This window comes from Cervus canadensis, chromosome X (assembly GCF_019320065.1).
Source record: "Cervus canadensis isolate Bull #8, Minnesota chromosome X, ASM1932006v1, whole genome shotgun sequence".
Classification (NCBI taxonomy): Eukaryota; Metazoa; Chordata; class Mammalia; order Artiodactyla; family Cervidae; genus Cervus; species Cervus canadensis.
In genome coordinates, this window is record NC_057419.1 from 109677778 (window position 1) to 109693035 (window position 15258).

The window sequence follows — 15258 nt, forward strand, 5'->3', positions numbered from 1 at the left end:
GGAAGGAAAGTAAAGTGGTAAAACCACTTTGAAAAACAGACACAGTTCTTCAAAAAGTTTAGCATCAAGTTACAGTATGACCCAGAAATTCTACTCCTAGGGCTAACAAAAACATAGGTTCACACAAAAATGTGTGCACTAATGTTCACAGAGGCATTATTCATAATAGCCCCAAAGTGGAAACAACTTAATTGCCTCTGAACTGATTAATGGATGGATAAAATGTAGTATATCTATGCAATGGAATATTATTCTGCAATAAAAAGGAATGGAATACTGAGACTTTCATGGTGGTTCAGTGGCTATGACTCCATGCTCCCAGTGCAGGGGGCCTGGGTTTGGTCTTGGTTAAGGAATGAGATCCCATATACTGCAACTAAGAGTTCGAGTTCCACAACTAAAGATCCCACATGCTGCAACAAAGACCAAGTGCAGCCAAATAAATAACAAATAACTATTAGAATTTTTTTTAAAAAAGAAAAAAAATGAGTACTCATATCAATATATATACAAGGTTAGTATTCACACATGTATTACCTAGCTCTGCCAGCAGTGAGTAGGCCCAGAAACAATGACATCTCAGTAACAACGAACACAGCTAAGAATCCAGATCTTGGTTTCTAATATCATTCCTCAGTGAAAGGAAGCAGGGATCTTTGGGAAAGTGGCTGATTCTAGAACTGGGGCCAGAAATATACAAAGTGAGTCTGGAACATCCTGCAATGCCAAAAGGTAAGGACAGGAAAGAAAGAAGGCAAAGAAGGAAGGAAGAAAGGGAGAAAGGGAGGAAGGACAAAGTCCAATAATGGAGGTGAGTCAAAAGGATATATTGTTTGTTTGTTAGCCGCTCAGTTGTGTCCGACTCTATGCGACCCCATGGACGATAGCCCACCAAGCTCTTCTGTCCATGTGATTTCCCAGGTAAGAATACTGGAATGGGTAGCCATTCCCTTCTCCAGGGGATCTTCCCGACCCAGGCATCAAACCTGGGTCTCCCACATTGCAGGCAGACTCTTTATGGTGTGAACCACCAGGGAACCCTCAAAAGGACATAGGAGCCACCTAAAACAGTTTCCAATGACCAAATTTGGAGCAGTTTGAGCAACAAAATGAATAAAGTAGTACTGGATTATAACCCAAAGTATACAACAAATAGGCATCATCCACACTGATATAAATAAATAAGCAGAGACTTCCCTGGTGGTCCAGTGGCTAAGAGTCCATGCTCCCAATGCAGGGGCCCAGGTTCAGACCCTGGTCAGGGAACTAGATCCCGCATGCTGCAACTAACACCCGGCACAGCCAAATAAATAAATATTTTTAAAATAAATACATGAATGAGGGAAGGGAAAGAGACAAATCTGTGCGTAACTCCCCACGCCTTAAGTGTGGGTTACTTATAGTGACTACCTTCCAAAGAGAACAGTATGGAAAGGGGGAAAAGAATTAACATTGCAGCTGAGAAATCAAACAAACGCTACCTTAGCCAGAAGACTAAAGTCAACATTGGCAATTACAAGTCATGCTGACAGTACGTACCTTGACATGATGTGACAAAAATGGCACTTTTCTGCTGTGGCCTTCCTCCCCCAAACCCATAATCAATCTAATGATTAGAAAAAACATCTGACAAATCCTAACTGATGATGTTATTATTGTTTAGTCGCTCAGTTGCGTCCGACTCTTTTGCAACCCCACGTACGGTAGCCTGCCAGGCTCCTCTGTCCTTGGGATTTCCCAGGCAAGAATACTGGAGCGGGTTGCCATTTCCTTCTCCAGGGGACCTTCCCAACTCAGGAGCTGAACCTGTGTCACCTGCATTGGCAAGCGGATTCTTTACCACTGTGCCACCAGGAAAGTCCCAACTGAGGATACTGTACCATATATCTGACCAGCAATCCTCAAAACTGTCAAGGTCATCAAAAACAAGGGAAGTCTGAGAACCCATCATAGCCAAGAGTAGCCTAAGGTCACATGACGATTCAACATAATATATGACGATTCAAAGTAATATAAATGTAATATGGTATTCTGGATAGGATCCTGGAACGCTCAAATGACTTTAGGGAAAAACTGAAGAAATCTTAATAAAGCATGGGTTTATTTAGTAATAATCTCTCATTGTTGGTTCATTAATGTCAAGCATGTACCATACTATTGTATGATGGCAATAACTGAGGAAACTGGGTATGGCGGTATATGGAGAGTCTCTACTACAGCCTCAATTTTTCTGTAAATCTAAAACTGTTCTAAAAAGTGAAGTTCATTTTTAAAAAAGAAATGAAGTATTGATACATACTACCACATGGATGAACCCTGAAAACATTATGTTAACTGAGAAAGGCCAGTCAAGAAAAACTACACATTGTATGACTCCATTTATGTGACTATCCAGAATAGGCACAACCATAGAGACAGAAAGTAGATTATGGGCTGCCTAGGGTGAACTGTGGTGTTGGAGAAGACTCTTGAGAGTCCCTTGGACAGCAAGGAGATCAAACCAGTCAATCCTTAAGGAAACCAGTCCTGAATATTCATTGGAAGGACTAAAGCTAAAGCTTCAATACTTTTTGGCTACCTGATGTAGAGGTGACTCATTGGAAAAGACCTCGATGCTGGGAAAGATTGAGGACAGGAGAAGGGGATGACAGAGGATGAGATGGTTGGATGGCATCACCGACTCAATGGACATGAGTTTGAGCAAACTCTGGGAGATGGTGAAGGACAGGAAAGCCTGGCATGCTCAGTCCATGGGGTTGCAAATAGTTAACCTCAACTGAGCAATTGAATAGCAACAAGGTCAGGAGAGACTGAGAAGAACTGGGGAGTGACTGTTAATGGGCACAGGGCTTCATTTTGGCATGATGAAAAAGTTCTAAAATCAATTGTGATGATGGGTGCACAACTCTGAATATACTAAAAACCACTGAATTGTACATTTTGCACAGCTGAGTTTTATAGTATTGAATTATATCTCAACAAAGCAACTATTTAAAACAACAAAAACAAAATGTTCTGGTGGATGACAGTAGGAGAGGTATTTGGTAGGCAGCATGTCCAGTCCTAGGGGCTGCCATAAACACCAGGTGCGACCTCAAAGTCAAATGTACTCTCCTAACCTAAGCTGTTAGAGCAGGAAGAGTCCTCAGTCTGGCGTTCTCATTTTATTGCTCCATCAAATTTAATTTGGGTTTGTATAGTAATAAAAGCCAATTCCATCTACTAATATTGCTAAAAGAATTCTCTCTGTTCGCTGCTTTATTAATTGCTCAATTGAAATACCATGGATTATTTCCAAGCACACAGTTTGAAACATTCAGAATTAGCCTGTGCACTCTATTGTAAAGCGACCTCCAAGGTGCCTTCTACCTTTAAGAATCTTGTATCAGCCTCTCAGTGCAGGAACGGGATATCTGTAATGTCAAAAGCCCCAAGCAGCTCAGCAAAATTGGAATGGTAACAAGCTTCTGTGCTCACACCCTGGGTAGGATAGTAGTGTCAACACCTCCAGCAGAGCTGATAGAGCTGTCTTTCAGTCTGTCTGCAGGCTCTGTTTACATTCTGCAGGTTAGCTGGAAACACTCTCACCACCTCCACCCCCTGAAAAAGATCTCTGGGTCAACTTGACATCTCCTAGACGCTCCATGTACTGTATTTCTTCCTGTAACAAGCTCTCCTGCTATGTTGCTTTATATGATTTCTTTGCAAAGAATAAATTAGGCTGAGTGTGTAAACAACATATAAACTCTAGAGATGTTGCCAATAATTACAAGCAATGGAAATCAACAGCAGATGTGCATAGCAGTCTCTCAACTGGAGCTTGTCCCATTTGGAGAGGCTCAGGTACACCTGAAAGGTGGAAGGAGTCACGGACATTTGGAATCTTTAGTGAGGTGAAACTGGGTTGCAAATATGGCTGCAAAGTGAAGGGAAAGTATTTTATTTTATTTTTTTGCATCTTGGTGATCACGTTTATTGGAAGGGGTGGAGAAAAAGTAAAAATGCCATTTAGCCTAAGAATTTGTGAGTTATCTGCAAATCAGTTTATTTCAGGAGTAGAAGAAATCTTTATTATTACTTAATATAAAAATGTAGACAGTTTCTCTTTTGAATATCTTCTATGTTTAAAGTGACAATTATGCAAAATCTCCTGCTTTCCACACTGGACAAATTCTTTGTTTCAGTCAACTCTAAATGGTGGGACCACTAGCACAAAACCATCTCCCCAAAGAGCATCAGAATATTCCATTTTGTTGATTGATATCTCTCTTGAAATGCTTCTCCTTCACTTTCACTTTCACTGGTTGCCACAGTTTCTTCTGCATTTCCCAATATCATGCTTAAATATTGATCATAAGCATGTAACCTGCCTCAAAGTTCTCTGTTATTTCTCATTTTCACATAGATTCTCTCATCCAGGCTGAGCCGGAGAAGATCCAGGGGCTCTTCTATGGTGTTAGTAGTTTGTTGCCAGTCCATGTGGTCTGCCATGTTTGAAACCCAGAAAAGTATTTTAGAATAAGAGGCAACTGCTTGGGAGAAGATATACATAGACCAAACATGTACACACTCACCAACAGTTTTCTGATGATACAGGACAGTCTTTTAACTGCTGAACATCTCTAGGGTCCTGGCCTTGGTCTCTGCACGTTTAAGAGTCACCTCTCCATCGATCTTCCCAAAAGTTCAGTCTGTATGGTTTTCCTGAGCCTCAGATCTTTGGACCCAACTGCCTCTTGACTGTAGTACTGTCCTACAGTCTGTCAAACTTTGACTGGACCAAACTAACTCATCATTTTCCTCCCCAAACCAGCACTTCTCTATTTTCCATCTCGATTAAACAGCACCCCTGTCTGCCTAGACATTTCTTTCCCCCTCACACTCTAATTTCCCACCAGTTCCGGAATCCATCTGTTCTTTATTCTCATCGCCTTGGTCGGGGCTTGGTGTTACTTATCCATTGCTGTGTAAGAAATAACCCCAAAATATTAGCTATATAAAACAACAGATAGTAACTACTCACCATTTCTGTGGCCAAGAATCCAGGCCCGGCTTAGTGGGCTCCAGATTTCTCACAGGCTGCAGTCAAGGTGGTGGTTGGGAGGAGAACTGGCTCCAGGCTCCAGTGGGGAAGGATGTGCTTCCAACGTCACTGACACGGCTGTTGTTGGCCTGCCTCAGAAGCTCCACTTCCCAGTTCACTCAAGTGGCTGCACACCAGCCTCTCGTCCCCACTGGCTTTGACCACAGACATCAGTGATTTGCCATCTGGGCCCCTCCATAGGACAGTTCACCACATGGCAACTGGCTTCAGAAGTCACAGTCTTTCTATAATCTGATCATGGAAGCAGTATCCATCATCTTTGCTGTACTGTCGTAAGTTGTCTCACTAGGGCCAGCCTGCAACCGAGCGGAGGGATTCCACAGGGCCTGAGTATCAGGAGGTGGGCAGCATCATCCACCAGAGGGCCATTGTCCTTTGTCTGGACTCTCCCTCGTGAACGAGCATCCTAACTCCTCTCCAGGCCTCTAGGGTCTCCTGCGCTAGATCATCCTCCCCACTGAGACCTGGGTGACATTCCCACAAAAGCCATCTGATTCTGCAGTCTCATTTCTAAAGAACCGCTGTTGACAACCTGTGCTGCCATAGGACAAAGTCCAAACTCCTTGACCAGCCGTTTGGGGCCCTCCATGATCTGTTCTTGGCTTCTTAGCTCCCTAGCCTCATTCCTTACCACCACGCACATCCTGACAGAAATACCCGATTTCCCATGGCTCCCAGGTTCCAGGAAATGAGCCAGGTTCCTTTTGACTCTTTCACAATTTCAGGTGATTCAGAAGAGCATGTGGGCCTCTCGCTGCCCACTCTTGTTTTCTGCCGCTCATCCTCCTCAGCGCAGCTTCAGAGGCGCCTCCTCTGACACGCCCGCCCTGACTCTCCCTGTCTTTGTGGTGCCCAAGCCCTTTGGATGTAGCTTTACTTGAGGAACTTGCACAGTGACAGGCACATACAATGGGCACTTGATGAAGGTTTGTCATTTTTTTCAATGAAATCAAATAATGCTAGATCTGTAAGCACTTTTAAAAAGAAAAAAAAAAAAGCGTGCACCCCAGTGTTCATCGCAGCACTGTTTATAATAGCCAGGACATGGAAGCAACCTAGATGTCCATCAGCAGACGAGTGGATAAGGAAGCTGTGGTACATATACACCATGGAATATTACTCAGCTGTTAAAAAGAATTCATTTGAATCAGTTCTAATGAGATGGATGAAACTGGAGCCCATTATACAGAGTGAAGTAAGCCAGAAAGATAAAGAACATTACAGCATACTAACACATATATATGGAATTTAGAAAGATGGTAATGATAACCCTATATGCAATAACAGAAAAAGAGACACAGATGTACAGAACAGACTTTTGGATTCTGTGGGAGAAGGCGAGGGTGGGCTGTTTTGAGAGAACAGCATCGAAATATGTATATTATCTATGGTGAAACAGATCACCAGCCCAGGTTGGATGCTTGAGACAAGTGCTCAGGGCTGGTGCACTGGGAAGACCCAGAGGAATCGGGTGGAGAGGGAGGTGGGAGGAGGGATCAGGATGGGAATACATGTAACTCCATGGCTGATTCATGTCAATGTATGACAAAACCCACTACAATATTGTAAAGTAATTAGCCTCCAACTAATAAAAATAAATGAAAAAAAATAAAAAGAAAAAAAAGGAAAGAAAAGAGCATATAGCACTGAAGTTCAAATGAGGAAGGACTCGAAGGGCCTGAGAAGGGAAAAGAGAGGCCTTGTCCAAGGCCAAGCAGAGCTGGAATAACCAACTTGCTTAGCCAGACCTGCTCACTTCGACTCGAGGGCATTTCTACTTCTCCCAAGTACCTTCACTGTTTCAGGCTCCCTGCTGCCACCCAAAAACTCCAGTTCTCTGAAGATGTTTAATAATAACTGCAGGTAATGTTTCTCCATCCGTCTTTGGGTCCACATACGTCTTAGGGCCGCCTCCAGCTTGTGTGAACATGAACTTTCTTTATAGGAGGAGAGTTAGAATCACATCCTAATCTTGAGTAAAGAAATTTGAGGCAGTTGCATGCTTTCAGTTTTTTAGTGGCAGGGCTGACTTGGTGGCAGTTTATGGGTCCCTAGGACCACACTGGGGCTTCCGTGGTGGCTCAGGCAGTGAAGAATCCTCCTGCAATGTGGAAGAGCTGGGTTTGATCATTGGGTTGAGAACATCCCTTGGAGGAAGGCATGGCAACCCACTCCAGCATTCTTGACTGCTGAATCCCCATGGACAGAGGAGTCTGGCAGGCTACAGTCCATAGGGTTGCAAAGAGTCAGACACGACTGAGTGACTAAACACAGCACAGCACAGGACCACGGTGGTCTTCCCTGGTGGCTCAGATGGTAAAGAATCTGCCTGAAATGAGGGAGACCTGGGTTCCATCCCTGGGTCAGGAAGATCCCCTGGAGAAGGGAATGGCAACCCACTCCAGTATTATTGCCTAGAGAACCCCATGGACAGAGGAGACTGGTGGGCTACAGTCCATGTGGTTGCAAAGAGTTGGGCATGATTTAGTAACTAAACAACAACAAAGGACCGCACCTGGGCCTCTTCCAGTGTTGCATTCTTCTCCATTTGCGTGGGTTCACTCAACACTCTCCTGGCTGGGTATGTGGATTTCCATGTCCAGAGATACCAATGCCAGGATATGCACAAGGAGAAATACACATACTGGCCACAGAAGGTTCTCGGTTCCTTCTTCCTTTTCGACTGAATAAATCCTTAACATACCAGAAAGAGCAGTCCCAGAGATAACAGGGACTTCCAGCATGTGCTGCCTGAGTAGCCACAGCAGCCAGGGCCAGTCCAGTGACAGTCCAGTCCCCGACATCAGCAAGAACGAGGCATCTGACAGGAGGTGCTGAACAGGAATACGGCAACAGCTGAGGAGGTGCTGATGGGGGGAGGGCCAGGGCAAGGCAGCTGGTTGTGTTTTAAAATCCTAAAGATATGTCTGGGTCCTTGCTAGAGATTGTGTACTTTCAGTCGACAGAGGAGAGAACTGAGACTCAAACTATAAATCCAACCAGTTAAGTCTTCCAGAGCGTGGTTGTTCTAATCAGACAGACTTCAGAGCTCAGCTCCTCTCCAGGTTCCTACATTAGTAAAACTTTCCGCAGAAAAGTTGTGCTAACTTCTCTGAGACTCAAGTAACTCATCTGTAAAATGGAGATAAACCAGTACTTATGTTATAGTATAAAGTTTAACTGGGATAATGCCTGTAAAGGGCTTATCATTAAATACATGGAAAATCTGACCTTTATTATTATAGACCCAAGACCCAAAATGCCCACATTCCAAATGAATATTAGACCATACAGCCTCTAATATATCAACTCATGGAGCTTCTCAAGCCAGCTACTCCACTTATTAGCTGTGTGGCCTCTGGCATGTTTCTTAACCTCTCTGAACCTCCAGTTTCCTTATCTGTAAAATGGGGATAATAATGGCATTGAATTTAGAGTTGTAAAAAGATTCAGTAAAGAACTTAGCACAGTGTCTGGTATATACCACGAGGATTATTCTATACATAGCCTTTCCACAAGCTTCATCAAACCTGGGTTTATTCTACTACTGCACAAGCTTTATTATCAGGCAGATGTTAAATTTATTTATTTTGTTGTTGTTGTTTGGGTTCTTTTTGGCCATGCCATGTGGCATGTGGGATCTTAGTTCCCCAACCAGGGATCAAACCTGTGTCCTCTGCAGTGGAAGCATGGAGTCTTAACTGCTGGACCATCTGAGAAGTCCCTTTCTGAGATGTTTAGAATGTAGATTCCAGAGCCCCAGAGCCTGGGATTCGATTCCAGCTCCATCACTTACTAGCTGTATAATCTTGGGTAGGAACTTTAACTAGAAGTCAAAGATTCACCTCAGAACTTTTGCTTATTAATACATTTCAACTGCACACTCTGGCTATAGAACTTTCTTAAGCAGGTCGGAATGAAAATCTTAGCAGTGTGTTTATTTTCAGGAAGGCTTTCTGTAATTGTGTAAGCTTTTTACAGTCCCTGTGCTTGACTTTGACCTCCCTGTTCCTCAGTTTCCTCATCAGTAACATGCTGATTATAACGGCAGACACCTCAGAGTTGTGCTGTGGTCATCTACCCAAAGTTTGGTCCCAATGTCAAGACTGATGCTGCTGAACACACACACAGAGGGTGTGAAAAGGGTTATTAATTACATAAAGGGGTGTTTCTAAGGAGAGCAGGCCAGGGTTCCCAAGCTGGTCCAAACATGGCTTGGGAAAGCAGGGAAAGAAGGGGTTTTACCTCTGATTAGGGGGTTGGCAGAAGTGAAGGTTTCCACAGGTGTACGGAGCCTTGTGTGATTTGAATCTCCTGCTGGGCACTAAAGGTTGGAACACCCAAGCTTTCTCATCAGCTTGCCCAGATGTGGGGATCAATGGCAAGGGGAGGAGGCTGAAAAGCTGTCAGGAAAGTGAGGGGTCGGACTAGATGTTCTCACAAGCTCCCCACGGGTCTAACAGTGTCTGAGAACCATGGTGGCTGGCCCACTCATAAAGTGATACTGCTACAGAATGAAGAATCATCTTTTTCAGCACACTTTCTACCATATTCCAGATGTTGTTACACCCCTTGCTATTTGTGCCTTTAAGACAGAGTTAAACTGACAGGGTGAAAAAATAAACCAAAAATAGAGACTGATAAGACTAATTCCAGCTTAAGTCCCAAAAGATCTACTATTGTTTCTCAACTATCAGAAAAATATGCTACATGTCACCCTTGTCTGAAAGAACCCAATTTCACCATTTTTACAAAGCATTCTGTCTTTACTCTAAAGACATGTCCACTGAAAAAATAATTCATTTGGAATGAAAAAGGATGGAAGAGATGGGAAAGGATAGTCCTAGAGTAACGGAAAAATTTAAAAAGCCATCCCCAGAAATTAAACATCAACTGTCACCAGCATAAATGACTATTTCTCTCCAAAGAATGTTTCTACTGGTGAGTGAGCTAGCACTACCATGTATGGAGTGGGTACCAGTTTGCAGGACAAGACACAGAACGGCAGCAAGTCTTCGATGGACATTTCTCAGGGACAAATGAGGTTCAAAGACAATTTCCCAGGAGGTTAAAACGTGTTCATTCACCCCAGTTCCTGATATCTCAACTCTCAGATGTCCGACCCCCAACTCAGCCACGCAGAACATTCTTGTCAACAGTAAGTTTCAATCAACTTTTGGTCACTTTCTTCAACTGCAGTTCATCCGGGGAGGATGAAAAGGCCTAGACTATGGAAGGGCACAGCTGACAAGGAGGTAAGCCACTCTCAAGAAGGCATCATTTGGGACTGTGCTTGCTAAAGAAATGATGACCATGTGGACTTTACTCAGGACCACTCTGCCTTCTTTGGATCTGAGATTGTCACAAGATGTCTCTGTGTCCTTGGGAGAAGATGTACACTGTACAAGTTTTCCACATTTTTTCCTGAACCTCTCACTTGAGATATATGACTATATATCTACACATCTACAGAGCTGTGTATGGTGCCCTGGCCCAGACACTCTACTCTTTCCACATGTTGAAGAGTGTCATGTGTCATGTGCCATGTGCCATGGATCTTAGGGCCCCGTGCATGTGATACTTGAATCTCCTCTTCAAGCGTCCCAGCTTGAATACCTCCGGGGATGAACGGATTGCTATCATGTGGGGCAACCTGTCTTCTCTTTGGAAAGCTCTTACTGTTCTATACTGCACCTTTCACCCACTTCTGGTTGGGCCTTACAGAGGTCACTCCCCATGTGTTCTGGGCAGCCCTGTGCACCAAGGCAGTTTATCTCCAGGCCACTCACTCTCCTCTCAACTTTTTCTCATTTGGAAGACTGAAGTGGCTTAGCAGCAGCAGCAGCAGGTGTTCCTTAGAACTCTCCTCAGAAAATTTTGCAGAGCTCACTCACTTCCCCACTCAGAGAGCAAGTTTCACCCAACCAGAAGTCCACGGACGTGCTTATTGCACTGTTGACTCACCTTCAACTTCACATTAATTAATTTAGCTACTCAGTCCAGCTTTCATTGTCAGGTCCTGCTTCTGTCATGCAACATACCCTTCCCAGCTGTTATTCTGTGGAGGTAGCTTTGCCCAACTATATATATATCATATGTAGAGGATACATATTTATCATAACATGTATCCATTTGTGGGCTTCTCTGGTGGTTCAGCAGTAAAGAATCTGCCTGCCAATGCAGGAGACATAGGAGACTTCAGTTGATCCTTGGTTCGGGAAGATCCCTTGGAGCAGGGCATGGCAACCCACTCCAATATTCTTGCCTGGAGAATCCCGTGCACAGAGGAGCCTGGCAGGCTACAGTCCATAGGGTCGCAAAGAGTCATGACTGAAGCGACTGAGCACACATGCACGCAAGTATACATTTATACACATACATACATACGTGCATATACATATTACACTGAGATTGCCACTTGGAATCAAAGAATTAAAGAAAGCTAATTCTGGAACTTCCCTGGTGGTCCAGTGGTTAAGACTCAGCTTTTCAATGCAGAGGGTGTGGGTTCAATCCCTGGTTGGGGAGCGAAGATCCCAAATGATTCACAGCCAAAATAATTAAACATGGGGAAAAAAACCTATTTCTGGCCCCTGGGTAAGAAGTATCTATTTATATCTTGATTTATCTTATTTTGACAATGGAGTGAAGGAGACACTGACTTCTAATCAGATTCACCTTTTAAGTTTGTGTATGTGTGTAAGCTGCCTCTGGACCCATTCAATTCCTGGCATGTCACCAGGATCCCATCCTTCCCACGCTGTGCTGTGCTTAGTCGCTCAGTCGTGTCCGACTCTTTGTAACCCCATGGACTGTAGCCCGCCAGGCTCCTCTGTCCATGGGATTCTCCAGGCAAGAATACTGGAGTGGGTTGTCATGCTCTCCTCCACGGGATCTTCCCAACCCAGGGATTGAACTTAGGTCTCCCACATTGCAAGTGGATTCTATACCACCTGAGCCACCAGGGAAACCCAAGAATACTGGAGTGGGTAGCCGATCCCTTCTCCCGGGGATCTTCCCCACCTAAGAGTTGAACAGGGATCTCCTGCATTGCAGGCAGATTCTTTACCAGCTGAGCTACCAGGGAAACCCCATCCTTTCCATATCCATACCAAACTCTCCACCTGCACTGAAGTCAAGGGACCATCACACTGGACTCTAAGGCCCCAGGCCCAAGGATTTCATTTCGAACGCTCGCCCAGAGGAATCGTGTTGGAGAAGTGACAGGGAGAGTGAGGGCTGCACAGATTCTCATGGAAGTTCTTTTCAGGAAGGATTCTAGAAGGAAGGAAAGAATCAAATTCTTACACAGACCTAGACCCTAGAGAGCTACTAGAAAATAAGAGAAGAATAAGAATAAACCCGCCAGCTGTGTTGCCTCTAAGCCACGACCCCCCACCTAGTTCAGAGCCACTGGCCTGTTTAATAACTCAGGGCCAGATTGAAATCATAACAGGCATGGCTGCATGTCACAGATTATGATTTTAAAATCTGGCAAGTCCATGAAATCCCAGAATCTGATCTTCAGAGGGGCCGTTAAATGGAACAATCTACAATACTCTTGGTCCCAAATATTAGCAACAGCCTCCAGGCTCGAGTAAATAGGGAAACTACTTGCTAAAACCGTTGCTTCTCAGCACATCTTTTGAATCTAACAGTAGCTGCCAAATTCCAAGAGCCTCTACTCTTGTGATTCACTGACCATGTAATTGACCATGGAATTTATTCAGTCTTTTCTTTTACTTGTATCTCAACATATAGGAAAGAACGCTTCTTTAGCCGTGCCGAGATTAAATGTAACAGTTTGGCTTATATACTCTGAGCGATAAAGCATTTTTATTTCCCAAAGTAGATAAATAAGACACACACACACATTCATAAGATTCTATGGAAGGGCCAGAGATGTCATATTCTAGTCGAAACCCCTCCTCTTATGTGGGAAATGCAGTCCCAGCAAGGAAAAGGATTTCATCAAGGCCACACCAGGAGTTGGTGGTGGAATGTGCACGACAATTTAGGGCTTTTAACTGCCAGCTCAGAGTTCTTGCTTCCATACAGTGCTAAAAATTAATTTAAAAATAAATATATTATATATCTTTGTTGATGACTGAAGGGAACTCTGCTAAGGAATACTGATTCTTTATGCAGAGTAAGAAGCACCACTTTCTTTTTCCTTCCTTTCTTTGGGAAAAAAATAAACATTCTTCAGAATTCATTTTGAGATATATTTATTCACTCATGAAAATTAACTCCTAAAAATTGTAAAATGTATTTTAAAATTAAATATGTATGCATAGTGGGTGCTCAAGAAACACCACAATATGTATAGAAATATAATAGCATATATAACTCTGATCCTGAGTTCAAACGCTCACTATGCCCATAAGTACATTTGCATTTGACAGACAGTGAATTCTAACTTTTGCTTCAAATCTGTGGTTATCATTTACATACCTTTATATTATGATTAATATAATCCATACAACATGATAATGTTATCTAGTGGAAATTAAAAGAATTAAAACGCTTGGCCCAGATCTTCATCTTAGCAGAAGTGAGAAGTGGTGTTAAATTCTCTGGTTTTGTTTTCAACTTCTTTCTTTGCATGCTTTTTCTCAATTAAGGGTGTTTACTGACCCCAGATTGGCCCTGGACATCTACCCGTACGTTGGCAGAAAGAAATACAAATGACCAGGAAAAGCTTAGCAGAGAGCCAGAAGTCCTTCTCATTAGAAGTAAGGAAATTAAAATAATTTTCCCTCATGTTGCTTGAAGAAGGAAATGGAAACCCACTCCAGTATTCTTGCCTGGAAAATCCCACGGACAGAGGAGCCTGGTGGGCTACAGTCCATGGGGTTTCAAAGAATTCGACCTGACTGAGTGACTAACACTCATGTTGCTTAGTTTCTTATCAGCAACCACGGAGTACAGTTGAATTCTGACTCCATAACTGCCCATTTTCTAGTTCGACTTTTGTTATTACTGTCATTACTATTGTTACTTAGCTGTTGGGTTTTGAGAGTTTTAGATAGTAGTCATTTGTCAGATATCTGGTTTGCAAATAGCTTCTCTTAGTCTGTAGCTTGTCATTTCATCTTCTAAACTGGGTCTTTCTCAAAGCAGAACTTATTGGTTTTGATGGGGTTCAATTTATCAATTTTTCCTTTTCCAGGTTTTGCTTTAGTTATCAAGTCTAAAACTCTTCATCAAACCCTAGATTTGAAAGATTTTCTACTGTGCTTCTTCTAAAAGTTTTACAATTAAGCTTGTGATTCATTTGCATTAATGCCAGCATAATGTTGCATGAGGCTAAGGGAGGTTTAATTTTTTTGTCAGTGGATGTCCCATTACTTCAACATCACTTGTTGAAAATGGTGTTTGTTGAATTGCTTTTGTACCTTTGTCAAAAATAACTTAGGCTTATTTGTTTGAGTCCATTTCTGGAGTCTCTATCTGCTCCATTGATCAATGTATCCATGCCTTTGCCAACACCACACTGGCATGATGACTGCAGCTTTTTTGAGTTGAAAGTACAGCTGATTTACAGTATTGTGTTAGTTTCAAGTGTGCAACATAGTAACTCAATATTTTTGCAAATTATATTCTATTATAGGTTACTACAAGATAATAATTTCTCCCTTCCCCCTTCTTCTCCCCTTTGGTAATCTCAGGTTTGTTTTCTATATCTGTGAGTCTGTTTCTGTTTTGTATATAGATTCACTTGTATTATTTTTTAGATTCCACAAATAAGTGCTATCGTATAGCCGAAGCCTTCGATTTGAGACTTTTCTAATATAGGCTTTTAGTGCTATAAATCTCCCCCAGGACTACTTTCTTAGCAGCTTCCCACAAATTTTGATATGTTGTGTTTTCATATACATTCAATTCAAATTACTTCCTAATTTTACTTTTGAATTTTCCTTAACCCACAGCTCATTAAAAATATTATTTGGTGTTTAAATATTTAGAGAATTTCTGGAGATCTTTCCATCATTGACTTTTATTTTAATTTTTTAAAGTTTTAAAATTTTATTTATTTATGGTTGTGCTGGGTCTTTGTTGCTGTGCACGGGTTCTCTCTAGTTGCAGCAAGCAGGGGCTACACTCTAGTTGTGGTGCATGGTCTTCTCATTGCATTGGCTTCTCTTGTTGTT

General features: G+C 42.7%; 1 pseudogene; it reads right to left on the minus strand.

Annotated features, from left to right (window-relative positions):
* Positions 1-4180: 4180 nt before the first annotated feature.
* Positions 4181-4491, minus strand: LOC122435688 (annotated as a pseudogene).
* Between the last annotated feature and the right edge of the window lie 10767 nt (positions 4492-15258).